Below are 25,766 nucleotides of genomic sequence, written 5' to 3' on the forward strand. Positions count from 1 at the left end.
CCTTTCCTCATTAGCAAAACACAACATGTTAAAGCAAGGTACTGTCCCTACTTACTCAGTGGGAATTAATCTACTGAATGCTGATGACAAAAAAGACGTGTTTATTCCAACTCATTCTTAAAATAACTCTATTTTCTTCTTCACTTTGACTGTGTTGACTTTCACCCTGTGCCAGCCAGCACCACTTTCCCCAGGGTACGTGCAGATCTATAATGAGGACCAGTCAGTTCCCAAGAGGTAATAAACACACATATGCCAAAACTCTTTTTTTTTTAGAACAGAAAAGGTTAAAGTTTTATCAGTAGACAAGTAGTTAATGGTTTATAACAAGAGTATCACTGTATAATAACCATTTTATAGCATTGCAGACAGCCTGCACTAAAACATGTCTTCACCCCACTGGGACAGAATTTTGGCTGGAGTCACTGCTCTGTAGTGACTGTGACCCTTTGGTTGCTGTGTATTTGGCAGCCCCTCAGGTTTAAAGCAGGTAAGAAATTATTCTACCCAATTTGAACTCTTTGGGTTCTTTTTCCTTTCCTTAAATGTTTAAGCATAGCTGCTGAAAAATATTATTAGCTCCATGTTGCATGCTTCTCAGGAGGAAATATTTTTCTTCTTAGAAGAATGTTTAAAGAAGTACCCCAACTTTATATGCTGCTGTAAAACAGAAGAGGATGACAAGCAATCTCTGGAGTGTTTTAATTGGAACATGTGTCCACTGCTCATGATTCCTTTGATATAACTTTGAGAAATGTCTTGACATTTTCTCACTCTTTTGATAGAAATTTGATTTATTTTTCAAAAGAGATAAATAAACCTCTAACTAATCTAGTAAATTGTATTTTATAAAGGAAATATTTGCTTTGCAGATGCTTGTATGTTTGCATCCATATAGCACCTGTTCATGTTTTCATTGCAACTTGCATTGCGGACATATTTATTGAAGGCATACCAGAGACTTGCATTTTCTATATCTGAAAATCAGGTCAATGTACTCTTGTAAAACATTTCTGTGGAGCAGAAAGCTCATCAGTGTTTCTTCAGCAAAATACTCACTACATTGAAGTGTCACAAAACTGTGCACGGACCTATATTTAAAATGCTTTGAAAGAATCAAGTAATCCTGGCTGCTTGTCCAGTACAGAGTCAGGCATGATTTAAGACCAAGAAGCCTGAAGAAAAGTTTATATAAGGATTCATTAGGTTACATTTACTTCAAAAGATTTATCAGATGTTTGTAGGGATTGAATATTCCCGAGCCTAAGAAAGGACGCAAAAGTAAACAGTGATTATTTAACATCACTGTTAAATTATTACTATCAGTAATAATCTACCTTTGCTAATATCAGTATATGCTCAGATCTTTGTTTGACTTGATGGAGCCAAACCCAGATGAGATGGGAGTTAAGTCTCAGTACAGCACAGGGATACCTCTGCTTGTGCCTGACACAGCTGCAGGCAAACGAGCTGCTAAGGAAGGCATTTAAACTGCAGCTACTTCAGGGATGGAAAACACCTCCATGCCCATCTGGTGCATTGCTTGCTGTGCATAGTGGTAGAGTTTCTTTATTCAGACTTCAATCACAACTATTAGCATTAACAGTTCCCACGATGCTGGATTAAAACTCCCTCAGCAGTTCACGGTGACATGGTAATATACAAGAATCTAATAATTTTAATTTAGACATATATACAGTCAACAATCAGTGGCATTCTTGACATGATTAATGTCTGCAAAACCTAAAAGACAAAGATGTTTCTTGAATCTTAAAATAAAACCAGAAGAACCCCATGATTTTAAGCCTGTTACCACATATGTAATAGATGTGACTGCATAAGTCAGCTCAGGAATTTGCATTTGTGAAAGTCAGATTTCTCTCTGTCAGAAACAAAAAAAGCCTCATGAGACCTTGAACAGTAGGCTAAGAAAAGTTACCAGGAAGCTCTAAGTAGAGGCACAGTTTTGCCTGGCATTAACAGGTTCTGTGAGTGTCACGTTGTTACAGAGGAACTCTTTCGGGGAATGCAAAGGTAAGGCTGATGCCCTTTGCTGTCACCTGCCCTTTGCTGTCACTTCCTCTTGACCGCATGGGCTTCATGGCAGCTCTGTCTGCACCTCCAGGGCTAAATGCTGAACTTTTTACCCCACAGCTGCCTGCTTTTCTCCTTCATTGCTTCCAAAGGTGTGTCAGCCCAGTCTTTCTTTTCACCTTTCTCTTTCCTTGCACTCCTTTGCAGACCGTCACCAGCCTTGCCCCAGCTGGCTGCAGAAGCAGCTCCAGCACTGCTCCCACCTGAGGCTGTCCCAGACACTGCTCCTCAGCAGGCAGCCCAGGGTCCAGGGCAGCCCTGCTCCCTCCCTGGTTTTGGGATCCTTGGTGCCAAATGAGCCAGCGGTCCTGCCTGGCCTGGCAGGGTTCATGCTCACCAAGCAAGGCAGAGGCTTGGAGCTGTGCTGCAGGTTCCCCAGCTGTGCTGGAGGTTCCCAGGCTCCCAGTCCAGAGCAGGTGGGTGGCTGAGCCCCAGGGACACTCCTGTGCCACATGAGCCACACTGAGTGCCTGGCTGGTAAGACAGTGCTGCTGGGCAGCGGAGCAACAACGGCGTGATCGGACACAGCTCCCACAGATCCAGAGGTTCTCCACAGCTGCTTAGGGCTGCACAAATCTGGGCCACACAAATCTCAATTGCTGGAGGAGATTTTCTTTCCTTCCTGTAAGATTTCCAATGGAGAGTTGATGTGTTTTGAAAAGCTGATGGCTGGGGCAGACTTTACCTAGCTACACTTAGATGTTATTCCACTATCATCAGAGAGATCTGGCTGCAGTGGAGCTGAGACAGCCTAAACACAACTGCTAAATAGCAATAACATGAGCAAAAGCTAAGCAAAGAGTGCCAAGAATAGAATTACCCCTGCCACGTGGCACAGCCCTTATAGTTTGCAATAATCTTCCAGTTATATGAATCCCATTAAAGAGTAAGAAGTTAAGCAATCTCTTTAGTTCAGTGAGAACATTAGAAATATACAATGACACGTGTTCCTGGCAGTGCTGTTTACTTTTGAATGTTCTGGCTTTCCTCTGTTTGTCAGTGTCTCAAAACACAGGCATTAAAATGTCAGATCAAATGGCAGTCCTCAAGTCCACTTTTCAGCATTATTTGAAACCATACACCCAGTGCATAGGTGTGCAATTTCCACTGTGACCCTTATTGGAAAGGATTCTAACTCCATCCTTCACTTAGGGACCTGGTGAGATTGACTGTGAGCAAATCTTGCTCTGTGGAGATCCCCCAGCTCTTGGATCCTTCTTTCCAAGACTAAGGTCTGCCCACCCCTTCCCTGTTGCAATTTCTGCAGCAGAGTACTCCTTTAGCCATTCAAGATCTGCCAGTCTCTTTTTAAAAAAACCCTAAGATTTTCAGAGCTTACTCTGAAATATCATCATACACAGGAAATACCATAATACATTCAGAAATTTCTAAGATCTGCAACTCCTCTGCTGTTGCTTAGACTGTGCCTTTTTGTTTCCTGAAGCTGTGGCAGCCAGTTCAATGATTATTTCAAAGAAAACCCACTATTTCTGCTCAAAGACAGAATAAAAATCGTCACCTGTCCTGAAGTGGGTATAGAAGCTATGTCTGAGTTTGGGGCATGTGGTTTTCCTGTTTTATCCTATAATGCCTGCCTTAAATCAAAGCATCCTTATCTGATTCTTGGATGTGTGACTATCCACGTCCTTATTATTGTGCCAGGCCCTTCAGGACTAGGAATCTGTGGCTTTGTTTTGCCTTCTTGGTCCTGTGAATTCCTGCAGAAGTAATTTGGGTGTTTCATGGACTTAACAGTTTGAGCTTTTGGTAGACTAGAGGGCCACACTCCTGCTCATTCAGCATCTGCACACAATTGTTCCCACCTATATTGTTTTGGGAATTCAATTTCATGTTTGGAAGCTTTGACCCCACATTCATGTCATTGGTTTTAGGGGCAAGTGACCGAGTTTATGGGTGAGATTATGTGTCACGTATATATTTTTAGCTGAGGCTTCAAATATATCATGCTTCTTTCTTTCCTTAATCAAATTAAATAGATACATTATTTTACATACCTGTTGATGAAGCGATATATCTATATATATATATGTGTATGTATATATATGTGTATATATATATGTATATATGTATGTGCATATATATACACACACACACATATATATACATATATATATATATATATATATATACACATATAGACATGTCTTGATTCTTTATTTGCACAGGCAAATAAGATGAACCCATGGTTCCAGAACCCATGGAACCTCCATGCTTCTGTCTCAACAGAGGCAGCTCTGGGGATGGAGCCTGTCTGTGCCCAGAGGAGTGGGTGAGATTTCTTTGTCATATAGGTCAGTACAAACCAGGCAGCATGGGCAGCTGGCACCATTTCCAGGAACACCTCCACTTTGGGAAATCCCTGACCTTTCCTGCTGCTGAGATCTGCTCAGCAGGGTCAGATCCACAAGCAGTGCCATGGCTCTTCTTGCTTGGTGAGGCCCCATTTTTCACCCACCTCAAAGGAATAATACATCTGGGGAAGACATTGCAGGTTTTGACAATCTGTGGCCTGTTTCTAGCCAATTTGGCCGTTGTTTGAATTCCCCTGTTCGAAGATCACAGTGACTTGAAAGTCTGATTCAGGTCTCAGTGACCAGTGTGGCTGTGTCTGGATTTGCCCTGTGTTTGAGGACACCATCCACCTCAGCACCCCATAGGACAATGCCTGCCTTCAGCTCCTGCTGCCACTGGCACTGGTCTTGGATGAGTCAAATTTCCTACACCTGGAATAGCACTGTCCTGGTTGACTCCCATTTCAGTCCACAGTCCACAACACGGCATCTGTGCACTGCCCTGAGCCGGGAGGCTGCCAGCTCACCAAGCTGCAGGATCTCCAGAGCTGGTAAAATCCCCAGCTCCTTTTTCCCAGGCCAACAGCCTGCAATGTGGCCAGTGTGGCACACAAATACACCGTCATGTGTCAGCTGGGCTTTTGTCAAATGATGTGACACCTTTGGTCAGAAAGATGTCAAAATATCTGCAGTGTACCCAGGAAAATATTCTTGGTGAGGACTGCTATGTAGATGGAAAGTTCAGGTCTTCCATGTTATTTCCCTTAGGATAGGATGGGCAGCACATACAACAGACGATGATAGATTGAGTGAGTTCATGACTGATTGGAACATTTGGGCAAAATGTTTTAGAGAAGTTAAATAAAGTAATCATGGCTGGGATTTCAGCACTGGAAACAAAGCATTATGATGATTCTGTAATTTCTTTTGGTCACTGCTCTAGTGTTCTACATTTGATTTGCTGAGAACTGCCTTAAAGAATAGATTTTAATAGCCATAGTTGTTAAAATACATGAGGTAAGAATCTTTGGACAGACATAATTAACTTGAAATCATAACAAACATTACTGAAATTACAAACCCTCAATTTTACTCTGTTTTCCCGAGGAAAGTTTATACTGTTCATCTGCCTGTTGTTCCACTTTCTTGGCAACTTCTTTAACTTGCTGACCTGTTTAAACTAAATTTACTAGGTGGTTACACATCTTAAAGGTCTCGAAGTCTTATGAGTTTTGCACGTATCACCAGGTGGGTACAGAATACCAACCCTATAATTATCTCAAAGAGGAAAAGGAAAGGAGACTTATGCCACCAGTGAGGAGGTTGAGGCCAGTCAATCCAGTCCAGTCAGTAAGATGCATGAACTACCCATGACATTTGTCTCCCCTCCGCCAGATAACAAAATGGAGATGTATGTTTTATGTACTGAAAATATAAATATGGATTGAAGAGGTGAGAGGGGCTGAGACATGGTGGAGCATGAAGAGCATGGGATTACAGTGCTAAAGCTGTTGAGAAGAAAGCTGGAAGAAAGGGCAGTCAGGCACTGGGAGGATGGAGGAGGTGATCCAGTTTATTGCCAGGAAAAGAGAGCATGGCATACAGCACAGACAACTTTTGTAACCCAAATACTTTTGTTCCAACAATGATGAAAAAATTTCCACTTTCTCATAGTTCACTGTTTTTCTACATTATGTCATGGTTATTTTCTTTCACAAATCATGACAAAGGGCCTGATTTTCTTTTTGTGGTTTGTCTGTTTGGGTCTTTTTTTGTTTGGTTTGGTTTTATTTTGTTTTGTTTTGTTTTAATCTGGAGCGATCCTAATGACATTAAAATATTTGGAATAATTTGAGATTTGCATCAGTGGGAAAATTTTATTTCAGATGGATTCTCCTTTCTAAGCCCAAAACCAAGTAGTATAAGCATATAAACCAGTCCTGACCACTTTCAGATCAAGGCTTGAATAACTAAGAAGAAAAAAATAAATAAAGCTTGTATGAATGCATGTGTGTTTATAGCAACTTACTCTTGGCTTTCACCCCTCAGAGGGACAGCAGGATCATCACAAAGGTATTCAAATCCATGGGTCTAGAGAGGACTCATTCAAGACAGCTGAAAGACCTGGCTGATGCCCCTGTGGGTTCCTGTCACCTGTGGTGATGAAGAGAGGCCACAGAGAACTGCAAGAAGGTTCATATTATACTCACCTTTAAGAAAGGCAAGAAGGAGATCTGGGGGAGCCATGAGCCAGTCAGGCTTACCTCTTCTAGCAGGCTTACCTGCTAGAAGCATTTTGGAACATATCCTCTTGAAGTCAATTCCTATGCATATGACAGACCAGAAGATCATCAGGAACAGCATGGACCAATCTGACTGTCTGCCATATGAAATAACTGTATGCAGACCCAGAAGAGTAACAAGATGTAATACACTTTGATTTATAGATGCCCTGGACACCATGTCCCTCAGTGCTCTTGTTTGGTAGTTGAAGACATGTGTTGCAAAACAGGGGAGCAGAGGTAGATGAGAGTCCCAAAAGCTAATATAATCCACAAGAGTGAATTACGAGCTTCTTTGTGCTGTCTCAGACGTGGGAGGTAGACACACTGGGCACCACCTGAAGGAACATGTTTCCTGGGCTGTTGGGGTCCACTCTGGCTAGCTCCAGACCCTTGCCCACATGATACTTCATAGACGAAGGTAAAAGATTAGAGAAGAGCTCTCCTCCACGTGGGAAATGTTGTCCTTTATTCCAAGACACATATCAGGTGGACAAACCCATGGGAGAAAAAGAGAGCATTCCCTGGCAGCAGGGAGCTTTTATACCCCCCAGGATGGGGACAGAGGGATAGGTCCACCAGTGTCCAATGGTACACCAGTGACAAGTGGCGAGGGGAGGGGTAACCCAGGGAGACACCACCAGGGGGTACCGGGACAGGTGAGGGAAAGACCATGTGATAGCGAAAAAGGGGTAACAAACCATGTGATATAACATAAGCTATACAGTGCAATACAAAACTATCCTGTGCAAATTCCCAATCACCCAGTGCAAGAGAACAACTAAACTGGTGCACCACAACATCATGTTGGGTGAATGAACAACTTGCTGGGCTGAAAATTAACAGGCAAGATCAAAGGGTAGCAATCAGTGGCTCGATCAGGATGTTGTAAAAGTAGAGCCACTGGTCAATAGTAGGGCAGAACCGTTCAGTGTCTTCATCCACAACCTGAGCCATGACACAGCAGGTCCCCTCAGTAAGTGTGCCCACAACACTGAACCTGGGGCAGGGCAGAGGCATTGCTGACACAGTTAAGGCAGAGCTCCAATGCAGAAGAACTTGAGAAACCTGAAGATGATTCCAACAGAAACCTCACAGTGTCCAACAGGAATAAGTGCCGGTCTCCGTGCCAAGGACATTGGTACAGAGCAGGAACTCGCTGGCCGAGGAGCAGGCCTGCTGGAAACTACCTGGGAATTACAGTAGATGCCAAGTTCAATGTGAGCCAACAGCATGTGGTTCTCTGCAAACAGGGTGGAAGAGCAGCTGTGTTATGGTGGAGGGAGACAGGCAATGGACGCTTTTACCCTGCCCTTCCTGGTCCTGGTGAGGCACCACTGGGAAATACAAGCTTAGTTTTGCCACCTGCAAGCCAGGTTAACCAGACTTAGGGAAGCTGGAGAGGGTTCAGCAGGATGCAGGGAGGTCAGTGAAGAGCTTTAGACAGGTGGCCTACAGGAAGCACGGGAAAGAGCTGAACTTGTTCACTGTGCTGAAGAGGAGACTGAGGGCAGGGCTAACAGCAGCCTTCAGCTGAGAGGGAGTTGCAAAGACCTTCAAACCCAAACCCTCTCAGTAACACCAGAGGGTAAAGCAAGACACAGCAGTCATAAACTGCAGTTTAAGACACTGAGACTGAGCATGAAGAGAAATGCTTGGATTTAGAAAGGTATCATGTCACTGCAGCACATCTCCTAGTGAGGCTGTGAAGCCTCTTATTGGCCTAGATGCCCTCCAGAGGTTCCTTCCACCAGATTTTTGAGACACCTTGTCCTGCTAACCACCTTCTGGTAAGCAAGGCTCAGGTGTGGTGCTGTAAGGAAGACCTCATCTTTGCAGCTTCTATATTTTTTTGTAATAATTTGTGTGGGAGGAAAGCATCATTGTATCGTGGGAAACTGAGACCCTGTAGAAAACAAGATCCACAGAAAGTTAAGTAACTTGACATGAAAGCCTGTGCCAGAGCACAGACAACATTCCAGGTCTCCTAAGCCCCCTCAGGACCCTGACCATAAATATGCTTTGTCAGTCCAGCTAATGGGACACAGTCAGCTGAAATGTGGTCTGAATTAGCAAAAGTTAGCAAAAACAGGATGTTGCAAGTCTTAAGATGAAGCAAAATTTCTCTGCCTGTGTGCTGCAATATTTTTTCCAAGTGTTTGCAGCTTTGTGAGGTAAATTTGTGTTAAGTTATAGCAGTAAGGTACATGAGAATGTAGTAGCTGCTGTTTTGGATCAGGCCACGGTTTACTGGGCTCACCACGCTGCCTTTAGCTGTAGCCAGTAGCAGCTGTGGGGTCTGGGGTGCTCAGCCTGTCCCAGTCCAGCAGACAGCAGGGCAGAAATGTCCTGCACCAAAAGCCAAATCCAGCCCATCATGGTTTAGAGTCACCAAAGGACTGCTCCCCATTAATTGTTCAAAAGTGTGTCTTTTTGTCCCCTGCTGTTTTCTGTGGCATTAGGTTACCAGGTTTGATTTCTGCCCAAAGATTAAGATACCAAAGATGAGGCTTCATAATATTTTACAAATTTTCTAGGAGTAAAACAGTGAAAATAGAAAATAGAAGAGATGGCAAAAAGTATGGGCTTTTAAGACTTCACTCACTTCAAAAATATCACTTGTGGCAGCTTAGAAGCTTGGGTTTAGATAAGATTTACCTAACTGCTTTTATTTCACTTAGGGCAAAAGATTGAATGAGCTTTTCTTGTCTCAGTACTATTTCATTTTTGAAAACTGATCCTTATGTTAAAAATATTTAATCTGGAAATATATTATTTTTTCTTTCTGTGTAGTTAATTTCTGTGACTGCAGTACTGAGACAGTGAACACTTTTGAAAGCAATATAAGAACCTTACTTTTGAAGATATTATAGTGGGTAAATATGGCCACTCCTAAAAGGCATGTGCACCTGATACTGTGAATGGTATGTGTTTCTTTCCTTTTGCCCCCATTTCCTAAAAGTGGATGTAAGGTTTGTCAAAGATGTCAGATTATTAGACCAGATGAGAGGTCTGTGTTTGAAGCCAGAACTCTGTAGCTCAGGCAGCAGGAGCACAAACTTTTCTGCAAAGTTTTCTACCCCAAATGCAGAGAATTCCAGGTACACATGCTGAGATGGATCTGTGCCTGTCTGGGGCTGGGAGGAGAGTCAGGGTCCTGAGCAGCCTTTTATTAGTAAAACAATCCTACTATTTAGCATTAGGATTCAGGATGCTTTCCATCAGCTGTGGTTCCATGAACTGCCTCAGCTTTCAGAGACCTTGTAGAGGAGTAAGTGCTCCACGTGTCCTTTGCATCTCTTTCATGACATATAAACTGTGTTTTTCAGGACATGGTAAAAAGTCTTTCTAACAGCTCAGAGCTGATGCCAGTTCTTCCCAATTTAATGATGTATGTCTGCAGCTCTAACATAACTAAAGCCTGTTAACTTAGGCATAAAGAATGTCAGCCCCTCTGACAGGACTGTGTACATGAATGTAAACCACATGTTCTGAAAAGAACAATAAATGGTTAAATAATTGATGGTCACTTTGAACACTGAAAGACAAAATTTTACAAGCAAACAGAAAATAACACTGGATAGGGTGTCACAGCCACACAACAGTTTTAACTCCCAGTGAGGTCATATGAATGTGTGAGAACTCCTATACTAAATGCATATCTTTCTGCTTTTAGAAAATTACAGGTCATGCTTCAATAGAAATCTGGATGTGCTCCAGAGAAAGGAAGATTCCTACTTTAAAACCTCTCCAAATTCTGAATTGTAATGAAAATCTGGACTCCTTAGCATCACAGGTAATCTTAAATTACTACTTAAACAGTTTCTGGGATTCTGCGTTGTCCTGGGGAAAAAAAATGGGGAGTGGGAATAGAAAATTGGGGCAGGAAATATATCTCATGTTCCTCAAAACTTTGCAGAAAGCAAAATAAATGACCAAAGTCTTTTTCCAGTGGCATTCTTGGCATGTGGCTGCTTTGCAGATGACCTGAATTTCCAACAGTGATCATTTTATTTTGCTTGGGTTTGCCTGAACACAGCATCCCATTTCATATTTCTTAACTGGTCTGCAATTTCCTCAATCAGGTTCCTAGTTCACAGCAAATGCCACTGAGTGGATATGATGCTGACCCAGGGTACCAAATCAGTGAAAACATGGAATGGGTCAGGAGAAGACTGGCACGAGGTGACACTGACACCAATACGTTTAGAAAGGATTAAGAGTGAAGCCCTTCCATTCTGTCAACATTGCTGTCCATCAAGAATCCAAATTCAGACTCTCTTGCATGAATGCTATATATAAAATCCATAAAATCCATAACTCCCTAAGTCTAGCTCTAAGGCTTAGCCTTGCTGTATCTGCAAAACATGGAGAGCTGAACATGACTAAGCGCATTACAGTGACTGCTTCCCTTCTGCTGCTTCTGTGTTTCACTTCCTTATCACTAGTCCCAAATGAAAAAAAAAAGAAAAAAAAAGAAAAAAAATGTACTAGGTACAGTCCTCGTTAAATAAGAGAAGTCCTTTCCTCGTGCATTTTGGCTTGACTACTGTACCTTCAACCCAATGCGTCACCTGCTTGGATCCTTTCCTGAGAAAGCCTTCAGCCCAATATTTTTCCAGTACACGACCTTCATTAAACGGTTCAAAGCAATATATAATATTATAAGTAGTTATTTCTAGTCCCAGTAAGGTGTGACACATGGTTTTTCTGCTGTCATCAGTAATGTGTGGGTTTCTTGGGAGCTGTGATGTTGGGCTGCCATCTAGTGAGCTGAGGGCCGCTTGGGGAAATGGGGAATGGGAGCAGGAGGTGGGCATGCTAGTGATCCAGAGCCTAGGTTTAAAAGGATTTGATTACTTTTAAATAGAACTACGTATTTTGAATCCAAGGTCATGCTAGAAAGTTGGAAGCAAGAACAGTGAACACAGGTGTTCATGATGTACTGTTGGTCCCTCGTGCATATGCAGATATTTTCAAGTCAAATAATATTATCTCCAGTAATTATAAATGCAAATTTCCTTCCTCCTTATGCAAGACATTAATTTTTTCTTACCTACCTACCTTCCAAGTTTTATCAATACTTCAAATCTGCATGATAGAATTAATCTTGATTTTGGTAGCTTTCCAACATAAATAATTTGAGAACAATTCAGTTATTGAAGCAATTCAGTAGAGTTCTTCATTGATGGAATTAAAAACCAGATTACTTAACTTGATGACTGGCAGATTTTCTGTGTCTTATTGTTATCTAGCTATACCTTCATAAATTATATGAAGGTACAGCTAGATGCCTCAACTTGGTTTTGTGTTTAGACTTTAAAGATGCTACAGACATACATTTAATCTCCATTCAGTGCTAACTAACTCAAACTGGATCCAACCAGTGCTTATAGCAATTCTTATTGGTACATCCAGCAGCAGCATATTTTATAGTTTGTTTGGGGGGTTTTTTGTGGTTTTTTTTGTTTGTTTTGTTTTGTTTTGTTTTGTTTTTTCTTTTTACATTTATTCCAAGCTGACACTCTGTATAATGTACTGGAGTGAGGATAATGCCCTCAGTGCAGGTTATAAGCCCTGTGTTGAGGGGCAAGATTGTTCCAGAGGACATTTGTCAAGTTCCTTTGATGGCCTTTCAAAAAATCCTGTTGTGGTTATTTAAGGAACAATGAAAGGTGCAGAGAAGTTACAGACTCAGGACTCAGTAACCTTAAGACAAAGGAGAGGTCCTGCTGCTGCTCCATGGCAAGGTGGGGAGAACAATCGGGCCTGGCTGCTCTTCAAGGTGTGCAGTTTTAGGATGAGTGCCCACAGAATTAAATGGCAATATAGGACATTTCATTTAGATAAGAGAATATTTTTCCCCTTAACACTGTTCAAACACAAGCAGTTTTCCAGGGTAGGTTGTGGATATTCAAAACGATTCCCTGAGCAGCTTGGTTTCAGCCCCTGTTGGGCATGGGGACCGCCAGGGCTCCCTTCCAACCCAAGATATGCCAAGGATTCATGAAAACAATCTCATGGGAAAATTTGCAAACACCACATACTTGACATTAACATAAACATTTTAGATGGCAAATTACTTGTATATTTTTATTTTATTTTATTACTTGTGTATTTTTATTTTGTGTGAGAATGTTATGAAGTGGTGATTATTTTGCCTTTTCTCTTTTGTTTCTGTTAAATGACATTCTCCTCACAGGCTGAAACTGTGAGCTCCAGGAAGGTTTCAGTTATTGCAAGTAACACTCAAATCCTCAGCTGTCCCCCCAGCAGAAAAGACACTGTTCTTTCTCTTAACTGTACATAACACTACAAACAAATGCATTAATTTTGTCATTTAGCAGAGTTATTTAGGCATCCTCGAGCATGTACTTGTGGAATCATCCTTGTTCTGTTCTCAGAGCTGAGTGTAAACTTGCCAGCTGCTTAGATGTACATCTGAAATTTGAATATGAGCATAATTTAATGTTTAAGTTAATAATTAAATCTTTAATAACTGAATTAATAAAAGTGTGGCTTTATGAATCCACTGGCACAAAGTTTGTGCTCACTTGAATGGCTTTCTTTATTTTTTATTCTGTTGTTCTGTTTTGTTCTGTTAACAAGCAATGCTTGTTAAGTGTTCTTACTTTGCCCATTCTGTGTGTAGCACAAGGGGTGATTTACTCAACTGCATTTGAATATTGCCTTTTTTTCTGCTTGAGTCAGGCATCTGTGGCAGTAATGGCTACAGTGAGTCAACTCTTGGATGCCAACAAATGGAATTCATCCACAATAGTCTTGTCAATGCTACAACCAGGTAACTTGAGCTTTTGCCATTTTCTTTAGGTGTAAGTCAACAGCCTTTTCCCTTCTGGTTCAGGATGAAAGCAGTTCATGAACAAGTTAAAATATGTTTGCCATTCAACTCCAATATGTAATTCCCAGTTTACACCAATATAAACATTGCTGGATTCTTCTGCTTTAGAGAAAAGATGGGGATAGGAAATGAGGAGCACTACCCACTGGAGAACCAAATAAGAGAGGAAGATCAGAAACGGAACCTATAGCTGTATAATAACAAATAATGATAACTTTTATCCCACTCATTATTTTGATACAGCCTCATGAAACAATGAAGGAATTTTCATTCACTGATAACACCTCACAGCTTGAAGTTGCAATCCAGTCTGCTCCACTGAATTAAGCTCCTCTATGATTCTGTTTTTGGCACAGAGAAGTAAGTCCTGTGTGTTGTTGGATTTAGCTAGACAGAATGAACACCAGTGTGAATCATAAATCCTAACTCATACACTGCTAATTGTTGCAGATGCAGCGCTGGGAAAGTATCAGTCAACAAAACCAGAAATACAGGAAAATGCTCCTGGGCTAATTGGTGACCTCAGTACTGAAGTTCAGATACTGTTCAACATTTTAAGTAAGTCCTTTATTCTTTTGAAAACTGCAACTGGGAAAATTTTTTAATGAATATTCACTGAAAATCTCCTTTGGGGAAAAAAAACCCCTTAGCTGGTTGGTTTTTATGCATACTGATGCCTGGTACAAGAAATGCAAACATCAAATGAGCTGGAAAAACTTATTTATAGAAGAATGCAAACATACACATAATGGCTGGAATACTTTTGGTGTCTGTGACTTTTTCAGTTGTTTTGTTTTCTAAAATTGACGGTTGAATTTTTGACCATAGCTCTACAAACACTGAGGTCAAGAATAAGTACACGCTTTGCCTGAAATCTGAAGACATGAACCATTTCAACTAAAATTCCTATTACTGTCAGGTGTCAGTCAGGACATCCACATCCTAACACCTGCAAACTGGACTACTCACTTGGGATTTCTCCAGATGTCTTACTTACATTCTGCAGTGCTTGGAGGATAAACTGGTATTGACCAAGAGAAAAAGAAAGAAAAAATATTATATTAAATGCACATATTTGAAGCTGAGCTTCAAATATGTGCATTTCTCTGACATCACAAGAGTTTCACACCAGGCACCTGAAACCAGCAGACTTGTCCTCAGTCTTCCAGTGTCCTACAGTCTTCCAATTGTACTGACACTACAAGTGTGACACTACACACCTGTAGTGTCAGTAACACTGAGACATCACAACAGCATAACAAACGTGAAGTTAGTAGAGCACTTAGACATCATGATGAACATCATTGGAATACAAGCCCACAGGGAAATTAATAATCCAGTTCTCTCACCAGGTTTAGAAAGAGATGTGAAGAGATAAACCAAGTAACCTCACACACCCAGCACTGACAACAAAAATCAATGAATAACTCATTAACTGGTCACTGCCATTTCTGTTCACTGTTTCAGAAAACAATACTGTGGAAAAACAGTATGATCATGCGATAAAAACCTTTATGATAATGCCAGTATAACACAACACTCCCCTCAAGACAGATAGATATCGAATGCACAGTTTGTCTTAAAAGAAATCCCAACAGATTTCTTCAATATTAAGTGCACATTTGTGATATTTTGTAGAAATACAGTTACATTAGTCTCACCTGATGATCAGATTAGAGAGAGATCAAATCAGTCTCTCTTGATCTTAAGTCAAAAGCACAACACCAATAACAAAGCCTATTATATAACTGGGGATTTTGCTTCCTCACTTAAGCTACAATTCAGATGAGTGATTTAAATCATGTAGATGAAATCTAATTTGGTAGAAGTGTGAAAAAAACCCCAAACCATCCAATCAAAAAGTGAGATCTGAAGGCAAAAAGCCAGGCAGTCTCTTATCTTCTGACTTTGCACTAACAGTAAATGTCCCTAGTGTGACTATTTCTTATTTAGTGTTATTAAAAGTCTGGCCATTTGGACTGTGTGCATATATTAGGATTTAGAATATTATTTTTCTCATTTACCATTATTTTCCCCCAGAAATTATATTAGGAGAAGGGTAACAATTATTTTCACACTCCACCTCAGCAAAAAATTGAAGATCTCTCTTAACATTCATAGGAATAGCAGGTGTTCTCAACTACTTATATGGATTCTGAAAAAAATCTAAACAAAAATCTGTAAATGCTGAATGTGTGCATGAGCATAGTTCAGGCTTCTTGTGTTTAGATCAAGTGGCATAGAAAATGTTCTTTAACTTCTGTGTAATAGCCAATACTGCTGACTGTGCTGCTAAACTAGGACATATGTGAGCAAAAGTGTATCCCATAAAATGTCATAGGAATACCAGAGTGGATTTGTCTTAGGGTGCATCAGTCGCACATCAAGAATGAAAAAACCAGGTCTGTGGAGGACAGTCTTTCTCTCCAGAAGACAACCAAAATTTTGGAAAACAAGAAAAAAGTCAACATGACTGGCACAGCCCAATACACATATTAATGTGGGGAATGTTCATTTTCCATGCTATCTTTTAGCTCTTACTTCCAGATAAAAAAATTTTGTCCTTTGACTTCCTCCACCAGGAACTGAAGCCAGATGTTACTGCTTTCTTGCAGACAATGCTCTTATGTGTCTATTTGCCAAACCCCCTGAATTTTTAGACAGTAGATATTCAAATTTGGTATGGTTTCTCCAGAAAACCGTAATTGGCTTCTTCTTACAATACTTAATAAAGTCTTTAAGCTCAGACATATACATATGACAGATCAGCAATCATCACCATAGAACCATACAGCTAAGTGATCCAGGAAATGTGTCATTTCTAAGGAAATTACTGCAACAAACTTTTTTCCTATTTTTATTCACAATTTTTAATTGAACTATTTAATACCATGAATGGTTGTGTTCACTTCTTATTTGCACTCCAAGCTGCTTGTTGCTCATTAAAAGTAGTTCTAATTGCTGTACCCTGTAGAAGCATGTTTGAAAATGTCTGCATGTCATTTGATGTGTGAGTGCATGAGCACCACTGTGCTGCAGGAGGGGAGGGAAGGGCCACTCCATTTATCATTGTTTGCTTCTTGTTCCAGTGTGGATTCAGCTCTGGTTGGCAGTAACAGTGCTACCAAAACCTGAAAGCTGTTGTTTGGCTTGCACAAAAATCAACTGGCAGTTGTTTAATGCTTAGTCAGTGGAAGCCTGAATCCTGATCATTTGGATAAATCACAGGAATTGGTAATTTCATTGGAAATCTTGACTGAGAAAGGCACATAAAGTGAGTTTAAAATGCCAAATTATGTTGTTATTGATATAATTAATAAGGTTTATGAAACCCATTCATTTTCTTTTTGCTTTCATTTTCTTTTTCTTTCATTTAAAGTGAGTTTAAAATGCCAAATTATGTTGTTATTGATATAATTCATAAGGTTTATGAAACCCATCTATTGCTTCGTAGGTGTCAGCTCCCCTTTCAAAATCAAATCACTGTCAGTTCACGCGGTTTGCTGGTGCCTATCTCTATGTCTCTGTAGCCACTTTTTCTCCTTGCAATCCAATCCCTAGTATGACACATCTGACCTGCAGCTGTGTGGTCATGCCTGTGTCTTTTGGGATGCACGTGTAATCACACCACTAATTTTGCTGTTCTGATGGTAGGGCATTGTCCTTTCTTCAGTGAGAAGAGTCTGAGGTTGTTTGGTTTTTTTGTTTGGTTGATTGTTTCTAACTCTAAGATCAGCATGGCAATACAAGGGCATAGGTGCATTCAAGCTAGAATGCACAGGAGTTTAAAGTGTCCCCACGTACTTGTTTCTGCCCTGTGGCAGATCTGGCAAATTGGGCAAGTTGTGCCCAAGCTGCTGAATAGCCAAATGTGTTGGCAAGTCCTGGCTTCCTCTGACACGACCTGCGGCTGTGCCCAGCTGCTCGCGAGCTCCTTAGCAGGTAGGCCTGATTCATTCATTCATTCATGCATTCATTCATGCCTGGCCTAATGCATTCCTGTTGCTCAGCCTTTGTAGCCTCCAGCTCAACAGCTCCGTTGTGGCAGCTGATGGTTAGATGAAGGGTTGTCTAAAGGCTGAAGTGTCCCCCGATGAACAGTAGAGCTTCCTGGAATCTGGGATAGCTGTGGCACTGCCTTGTGCTGGGTAAATAACTCAGAGGATTTAGCATTAACTACTCCCTTTGCTTATATGTTTATAAAAGCACTTGCTCTGTAAATATTAAGCTTTCAACCATAAAGTTTTATACACTGCCCTCTTTTACTAACAAGACTATTTAGGAATGACTGGCTGGTTCTGATGTTTGTTATTCTTTCAGTATTTATTTCAGCTTCTCTAAACAAAACACACCCTGGGTAAAATCACATATCTGTGGTCACTAACTTCAGTGTGCCAGCATTTCAGAGTTCATTTTTACTGTCTTCGCAGAACAGCATTTTCATATTTGTACTATTTACTTGTTTCTGTATTTTCCTTTATGTTATGCATGTCCTTTTTGCACAAACTGACTATATTCTAAATAAGATTCTCATCTGTTTATGCAAATGCAACAGCATTTTCTGTTTCACTGAACACATTTACATTTACTTGCTGCTTTATTGTCACTATAAAAACATGGACTGATTTCAATTTATAATTATTTGTAATATCTTGCCTTAGACCAAGAAGTCAAAATTCAGAATGCTCACCAGTACAAAAAGCTAAAATCTGCTTTGTAAATTCTGTGTCACCTTGCATTTTATTATGAATAATTTAACCTGATATTTTGATGAATATTTGATTGGTATTGTTAAATCTCTTGTTGGTGTTTTTCACAAGCTTTTCTAGTTTTGGGGTCTACAATAATTCTGTGGGACCTAAAAATTCTGACAGTGGCTAGCAAGAATCATAACTTTACTGAACCATTCTTGCTCCTATGTGCAACCAGAAACAGAAACTTTAAAAATAAATGTATCTCTTCTCATCTCATATAACTGATACAATTGGTTTTCTGGGCATTTCAGATAAAATATAAATATGAAAAGCTTTTGGATTATATTTCTTATATTGGTGTGATTGTCCATGGCTGGTGTGGTTATTGTCATATTGTTTCAAATACTCACTAGGTAAGAGGGAAGATGTTAAACTGCAAGTATTTTACACTAAATTACAATATTTTGTTCTGTATGTAGTTTGAGGAAAACAATTAAAAGCGGCCAGTTTAGAACACATTGCAATATTACTGACTAGCAAATACTATTTTCAAAAATAGCTAAACCACACAGCATGGCTTGGGACTCACTGACACCTCTGTTTCTACCCTGATCAGGCACTGACAACACAGACCCAGAGTACACAGGTCTGTGATACACACTGAGCTTTTCAGTTCACTATCTCAATACCAGGCTTTAAAAATGTGTCACAGTGTTCCACCACCAGTGTGACCTCCTCCCATACTCTGGTATTACAATGTGTAAACAGTTATCTCTTCTCCTAGGCAGTAGCTAGCTTGTGCTAGCTGTTTTATTGTGAATTGCTTAATACAGACACAATTGCAGCAATTTTTTTTTTTTTTTTGATGGACATGCCTGTAATTAATGGTGTCCTGTCAATCCCCTCTGAACAATGAGAGAAGTCATGCCAGCAGAACTGAAGTTATAATAGATTAATGCCTGTTTCTCATCCTGTTTGCACTAATGCAGATTTGGAGCAATTCCATCAAGGTTCATGTTTTTAAGACTGTAGGATGTTCCAGCCTCTGCATTTTAAATGTATTTATTTATGATAATATTTCATATATATATATATATAAAATAAAAATACACATTTATATACATGTATACATATATTATATATAATGCCAAGGGAGGTGGTGGAATCACTGTCCCCAGAGGCGTTTAAGGAAAGACTGGACATGGCACTCAGTGCCAGGGTCCAGTTGACATGGTGATGTTTGGTCATAGGTTGGACTTAATTATCTTGGAAGCCTTTTCCAACCAAAGCTAAAATCTGCTTTGTAAATTCTGTGTCACCTTGCATTTTATTATGAATAATTTAACCTGATATTTTGATGAATATTTGATTGGTATTGTTAAATCTCTTGTTGGTGTTTTTCACAAGCTTTTCTAGTTTTGGGGTCTACAATAATTCTGTGGGACCTAAAAATTCTGACAGTGGCTAGCAAGAATCATAACTTTACTGAACCATTCTTGCTCCTATGTGCAACCAGAAACAGAAACTTTAAAAATAAATGTATCTCTTCTCATCTCATATAACTGATACAATTGGTTTTCTGGGCATTTCAGATAAAATATAAATATGAAAAGCTTTTGGATTATATTTCTTATATTGGTGTGATTGTCCATGGCTGGTGTGGTTATTGTCATATTGTTTCAAATACTCACTAGGTAAGAGGGAAGATGTTAAACTGCAAGTATTTTACACTAAATTACAATATTTTGTTCTGTATGTAGTTTGAGGAAAACAATTAAAAGCGGCCAGTTTAGAACACATTGCAATATTACTGACTAGCAAATACTATTTTCAAAAATAGCTAAACCACACAGCATGGCTTGGGACTCACTGACACCTCTGTTTCTACCCTGATCAGGCACTGACAACACAGACCCAGAGTACACAGGTCTGTGATACACACTGAGCTTTTCAGTTCACTATCTCAATACCAGGCTTTAAAAATGTGTCACAGTGTTCCACCACCAGTGTGACCTCCTCCCATACTCTGGTATTACAATGTGTAAACAGTTATCTCTTCTCCTAGGCAGTAGCTAGCTTGTGCTAGCTGTTTTATTGTGAATTGCTTAATACAGACACAATTGCAGCAATTTTTTTTTTTGATGGACATGCCTGTAATTAATGGTGTCCTGTCAATCCCCTCTGAACAATGAGAGAAGTCATGCCAGCAGAACTGAAGTTATAATAGATTAATGCCTGTTTCTCATCCTGTTTGCACTAATGCAGATTTGGAGCAATTCCATCAAGGTTCATGTTTTTAAGACTGTAGGATGTTCCAGCCTCTGCATTTTAAATGTATTTATTTATGATAATATTTCATATATATATATATATAAAATAAAAATACACATTTATATACATGTATACATATATTATATATAATGCCAAGGGAGGTGGTGGAATCACTGTCCCCAGAGGTGTTTAAGGAAAGACTGGACATGGCACTCAGTGCCAGGGTCCAGTTGACATGGTGATGTTTGGTCATAGGTTGGACTTAATTATCTTGGAAGCCTTTTCCAACCTAATTGATTCTGTGATTCAGAGATAGGGCAAAGTTTGGAAGTGGAGGTTTATTATTCTCTTACACACTGGAGAACGGTTTTATGCTAACTCACTTCTGAACACTGATGAAAAAGATTCCAAAAAGAGTAGAAAGGGGAAAAATGCATCCCAAACTGCTGTCCGTCAAGGCCTAGTCCTAAAAGGTGCTGGATATTCCCTGTTCCAGTCAAAGTCAGACAAAACTGATGGATTTGTGAAGCTGTCTGAGAGTACTGTTGGTGTAATTCTGCAAACAAGTTATTGTTTTAGTTTCTGTCTGTATTAAAGTTTCTCCTCTCTAGCTTGCTTTTAGCATAAATGAAAATGAGGCAATATTTGAGAATTTTTCTCATTTTTCTCTTCTTTTTTTCTCCTAAACATATTTCTACCAATAGGAAAACTCAAAACTTATCTGTAAAGTGGATGTTAGTGAATCTCTGCTTTTCTATGCTCATTTTTAACATCATCCTCATCTCTGGAATTGAAAACCAAACTTCCAGAAAGTGCAGCAACGATACCACCAGATGCTACCAGCAATACCTTCCTTATGATGCCACCAGTACCACCTTACCTCTGGTGGTTTCCTTACAGTGGATACTCCCACAGATACCTGGTGCACAGTTGTGGCTGTCCTGCTGCCTTCTTGTTGGCAACATTTCTGTGGTCCCCCCTTAGTTCTGCACTGTTGTATTTATTGATGCTCAGAGCCATGAAGCCACTGCCTGGACACTTCCTCGTAACCATGTCAGTAATCAGATGGGGTAAGATTTAAAGTTGTCCATATGGCAACTTTTACAGTCCAGAGTACATTCAGGGAGAGTTGTAAAGATAGGAGATCAGCAGAGAGCGAGTAGAACCAGCGTCTCTGCCTCTGGGTTAATGCCACGTGATTTAATAATCTCCTGTTGCTGCTCACATTACTGGTATAACCTGAGCTTGTTCTCATTGACCCGATAACACACTGAAATTGATAGCCTGGTCACTGCCACAGCACCACAAGCCTGTTGGGTGCAGGAGAAATTTTCACAGTAATCAAACATTCAACAATCTGCTTCTGCCAACTAAGTAAAAAATCTTACAGTTATGGTGATCGCATATGTGGACTTAAATTCCTCATTTAGTGATTCCCAGCCAGAGCTTTGAATACATCCAAAAGCAATGAGTGCCTGATATTATTTTTTATATATTATTTATTAATAAGCAAAGAACACATTCTAAAGTCAGTACAGCAGTTAGAAGCAACACTGCAAACCAAAAGAAAACTTTCAAAGAATGTTTCACTTTCAGAGAATGTTTCATTTTGTCTTTCAGAGAACTCACCCAGACAATGGAAAAATTCAGACAGATGCTGACAAGGTAAAGTGAAAATCTCACACTGTTTCAAGAAACCCTTATAATACACTGTACAGGGGCACCAGTATTTTCCATGTTGTGTATTCAGCTTTTGTATTGCATTGTTTCTGATAGCACCCACCAAGCAGTTTTCAACCCTTATTGTTCCATTATTATGTCTTGCATTTGTAGACGCAATTACTCGGAAACTTTTAGAATTTAGACTGCATATGCAAACCAGAAAACGTTCAGCAAATGCTGCCTGGCTACATGGCACTGTGGTCCCTCCATATGTATTTGAATGACAGCACAGCATTATGTTGTTCTGTGTGGCTCAGGAAGCTCTGTTGAATCTCTTTGGTGGCAAAAATCAGCATGTCATGGATATGAGCTGTCCTCAGAAAAATATCGCTCACAACCCTCAGTCCTGCCTTTTGTCTAGGCTACAGAAAACCCCTTTAACTCAGTACAAGGCCGGTGAAACATAGATCTTAAAATCTGTGGAATTTAGGAGGCAAGAAACTATTTCTGTGGAAGGGAGGTATGCCTGTGCAACCAAACAATAAATTGCTAATGTCTCATTTATTAATTAGGAATCCCTGCCATAGTAGTTGCAATAACACTTGCAGCTACTGACAGAGAAGGAAAAGCTCTAAACTACTGATAGGAAGAATTTCAAGTCCACATATTATTACAACAGTTGCGATCCCACGCCTTTTGTGATGGCTTATTATTAATACAATTCTAGATGTATTGTTGGTATACTATTTTGTACTTCTAAGTACTCAAAAGAAATAAAACTCTTTACTCAACCTAGATATTCACTAGAAAGAAACACATTTTCTCCTTACTAAGGATCTAGGGTACTGGATCTACATCTGCCTTGAATCCTTCTGCAAGATTGTGCAGTCCTCTGTGAATTGAAATGCAAACTGCAGACACCCTCAGCCTAACTGATACTCCACCCCTTCACTTAAGTGCATAACTACATTTCAGTACCTACATTAAAAATATTAAATTAATTAAAATAATGTACTGAAATATACATACCTCACATGTATTTAAATCTGGCTATAATAATTATAGTCTTATTTGCCCTGTGTTTCTGGAATAGGTATTCATTGGAGTGCCCACATATCAAAGCAGGCTATCAGGCTTACAATGTACCTTGGCAACAGTGGATGATACGAAAGAAAGGCAGGCTTGTACAGGAGATGTAAACACAAACCCCCTTCCAGATGGTGGTCATGTTTTTGCAAATTTATTCCTCAGTCCCTTGTCATCAGCTCAGACCTTCTTGTCACAAACTCAGATTTTTGACAAAAATATTTTATTTTAAAGAAATGTATACTTTCAGCAGGCAGAAAATGAATTCCATTTGTTACAATGGGTCAGACTTTGTTTAAGTGCATATCAACACATTCAGACTTTCGTCCCTCTTTTTGGATTGCAGCATCACTCAACTTCAATGGCAGTTATTCCCAATTTAAATCTCTAAAAGTGAGAGAAGAGCAGGTCCAGCCAACTGAGAATTATGAATTTCTCAGCACAGCCAAACATCACACCAGTTCTAGAGCAGCTTGAAGCAGATTTACTTGCTCAGTTTGACATCAACACTCCATGTATTGTCACAGACTGTATGTCACAAGCCCCCAGCATACACTGTATTATTTAAAAAAGGATTGCTTTCATTTTATTAATTCCATGGGACTGATCCATTCAACAAAACTTTGTACCATTTCTTCATTTCTTTAAGTACAATTTTCATGGTTGGAGCAAACAAAATACCTTATCTCTGAGTCTGTTCAGGCTTGAGAGAAACTTCATGGGCAGCTACTTCTTTTGTTGAAAATTAAGTGCATTTGGATGAATTTATAAGCATTCTAAAAAACTTATAATAGCTAACATGCTAATTTTCAATTGCCTTGGTAAACCTCACTTTTTAAATTGAAAACAGATACATACAAGTTGCGTACTCCAAACACAGATTAGTCTGATAAATTTGGTTACATTTATTTTTCTGGATTTCTTCTGTGAATGATACATCAAACAAATGTAGGGAAGTATATCTTCTCAACTCACTTTAATACCTTTTTGCAATAAAGCCCTGAATAAATAGAAAGTTTGAAACTCAGATGTTTTCAGAAAGAATAGCAGGAAAAAATTCCTCTGCAATAGATGTTGGAAAGAGTCCCAAGGTAGTAACAAGAGCTTCATGTTTTGAGGCCTTTCACAGTGACACTGAAAAAAAGCCTTCATAAAGTTTCTACCTCTTCTTTCCCCCCACAGCCCTGCTGGATTCTTGGCCTTGTATTCCTACAAATGCATCCCTTCATACAAGGCAAATTAAGTACTCGGAGTAATGGATTCTCCATTATTATGCCCCCAGCTATTTTCCATAAAACAGCTAATGTGAAATATGTGAAAATCCACCCATCCCCAAACATTAAGTTGTTTATTGTCAGTTTGATCTACCAAAAAGCAAGTGCCTGTACACCAGTGACAATCAGATCTGCAAACTCTGTGCAAAAAGTCCTGAGGTGATCATACCACACTGACGGACAGATTATGCCCAGGATTTAAAACTGAAGTCATGAGCAGGAAATAGAGATTTATTTAAAAACATGTCAAGATTCTCCTGTTTAATCCTTGAAATGAGAATTTAGAAAACCAGTATAGAAATGTTAAAATCTTTATTCCCTTTGTCTGAATCTGACTGAAGTGCTGATATGGCACACCACATTTAATGCTTATGGCACCCTCAGCCAGGTCTTATCTTCATCCTATCCAGATAAGAGTAATAATATGATCCTGAGACAGGCTCCTGACACATGCTAACTAATCCATTACAATGTGCAAATGAGGCATCTATAGTTGGGAATCACCTGCATGAATTCGTTTTCCTCTTGAAAATACTTCATTTATTTCAAGTTATTGATGTTATTGTTAGCAGTTACCAAAAATCATTTTATGGTTGTTTTTCGAATCAAGTCACATTGACTGGTTCTTTTCTGCTTTTAACAGCAAAATAAGTCCACACTTTCATTTCCTCTACAGGAACTCCAGATTTGTATTCTGTTCACTTTCAGAACACCACTCTTCCAGAAAAAAGTTTTCAAAGTGTTCCCATTTTCCAGGTACCACTGTATCTACATTAAAAAACATAAAATGTTTCAAAATGACAGCCTGAAAAACACTCACAGGAAACTTTCAGATCAACCCAGCCTTTTTCAGACAATATTTCCTTGTCTACCTTCCCTAACTGGAACTGGAAACCTGCAAATACATGAAATACAATCCCACATTGTTCATGGTTTGTTTCATACAGCTCTCACAGGTACCTTGAAAGACGGACACACTTCTTCAGCTGAAGGTAGCTGGAAATAGATCATAAGCCGAGACCACGAGGAGAGAGGAGCAGGACCATGTGCTGGCAGGACAATGTGGCTGCAAAGCAGCCAGAGCCTCTTGGTGCTACTTGTATCCCAAGGTCTTCACAAGGACCGAGCTAATGACAGCTTTATACTCCAGTACAGACACACAGAAGTTGCTCTCTTTATGCCCTTTATGCCCTTTCCAGGCCCACTGGACATGGCCAATGCACTGCAGC

Source organism: Pyrgilauda ruficollis, unplaced genomic scaffold (genome assembly GCF_017590135.1).
Source record: "Pyrgilauda ruficollis isolate IOZ18807 unplaced genomic scaffold, ASM1759013v1 scaffold17, whole genome shotgun sequence".
Lineage (NCBI taxonomy): Eukaryota > Metazoa > Chordata > Aves > Passeriformes > Passeridae > Pyrgilauda > Pyrgilauda ruficollis.